Raw genomic sequence first — 1,636 nt, 5'->3', positions numbered from 1 at the left:
CCCCCCCCCCCCCCCCCCTCTCTCTCTCTCTCTCTCTCTCTCTCTCTCTCTCTCTCTCTCTCTGCAGAAATTTGAATCACACCACGATGTAAAGACCAATGACGATCAGCGATTCTTATTGTTATTCATTACTCGATCTCAGATGTAATGATTTCGTCGTGGGGCCGATCTGAGTGACAAGATTGTCGTGGTAAATATGAAGTGAATAGTTTAACGTTCTCTAAGATAAAAATCTATAATTACGTCATCCGATTTACAAAAAAATGGTCACAATTTTACGGATAATCGGAAAGTATATGTGCAAAGTCTACTTTCAGGCGAAATATTGTGCTAAACTTTCCATGGCGGCCGTCAATGCCACCATCACTACCGACGTTAAACTGTCACGATGTAAGACTCAACCGTGGGGTTTTCTCCGGAGATGTGGACTTTATTTTTCTTTTGACCGTCGTCAGAATAAAACACATTTATTAATGTTTAAATTTTATAACTATAGATACTCAACAATATACAAATTAATATAAATTACAATAAATATAAATGAATATAAATATAAATGAATATAAATATTAATAAAATATAAATATTATATATGTCAAGTTGAGTAAATTAATATCAAGATTGAAAGCAAAAATAGGCGCAATGACTGCATCTATTTTTGCTCTCAATCGCCTGACACTAATTTATATTTATTTGTTATCTTGAGAGCACAATTTATTTCATTATTTATATATTTTCAAATTACTTATGATTCTTCTTATGTATTCCTTAATAAAGCATAAATCTTAAAATGTAAACGTCTAAGGTCAGTATCAGACGCATTAACGATTGAGAATGGAAGATTGAAATTTGATCAATTATTAAAATCAAAGAAGTTAAAATTTCTTTATTAGTCAAATTTCAATTTTTAATCTTCATTCTCAATCTTCAATGTAATCTGATTTCAGCTTAATCACGTTAATTGCGAGAGGCATTTGAGTAATAATTTTCAAATGAAGTGATATTAAAATTATCTATGTTTCTTTTCCATTTTTTTATTAAGCACATTATTCGACAAGGTAACGATCGGAGGCCTGGCCCATTTAGCTGGTTTGCAAGCGGGAGACGTAGTGATCCATGAATGAAGAGCCAATAAGTCAACTCACACATATGTAAGTCTATGATAAGCTTGTCAACATCGGCAATGATATTGTTTTATCTGTTGTGCAAAATCACGAGATCGTGCAACAGAAGTAATAATTTCCTCTTGCCGTTGACTTATTCTTTAATGAGCTTGAATCCGATGTTGCGACAATAGTGCGTAAATGAAAAAGAAAGGTGCACGTGGTATCACGATTCGAAAATGCAACATACGAAATAAATAAAATAAAATTGATAGACAAGGCGAGATTTTTAAGCATATATATTTAAGTTTATAATATGCTTTAGCCCGACCGTTGGCACGTATCTGGTATGCATTAAGTCGCGATCAAAGACTTAGTCAGACAATTGCGAAATTATGTCGGCAATTGATTCACGTGATCGAGCGCAATTAATCAATTATTGATCGAAAGATGTTCCAGGCCGTCATTTTTAATCGCAATTAAGTGATCCGATTAAATTCTTTCTCCTTCCAATAATATGATTAGTTAATACG

At 33.2% G+C, this 1,636-nt stretch overlaps 1 pseudogene; it reads left to right on the top strand.

The window, feature by feature from the left end:
- The first annotated feature begins 341 nt into the window (after nt 1-341).
- LOC108687080 lies at nt 342-1,267 on the top strand (annotated as a pseudogene).
- The last annotated feature ends 369 nt before the right edge of the window (nt 1,268-1,636 follow it).

The sequence above is a fragment of the Atta colombica genome, unplaced genomic scaffold, assembly GCF_001594045.1.
Source record: "Atta colombica isolate Treedump-2 unplaced genomic scaffold, Acol1.0 scaffold2, whole genome shotgun sequence".
Taxonomy (NCBI): domain Eukaryota; kingdom Metazoa; phylum Arthropoda; class Insecta; order Hymenoptera; family Formicidae; genus Atta; species Atta colombica.
This window is presented reverse-complemented; position numbering and strand designations above follow the sequence as displayed.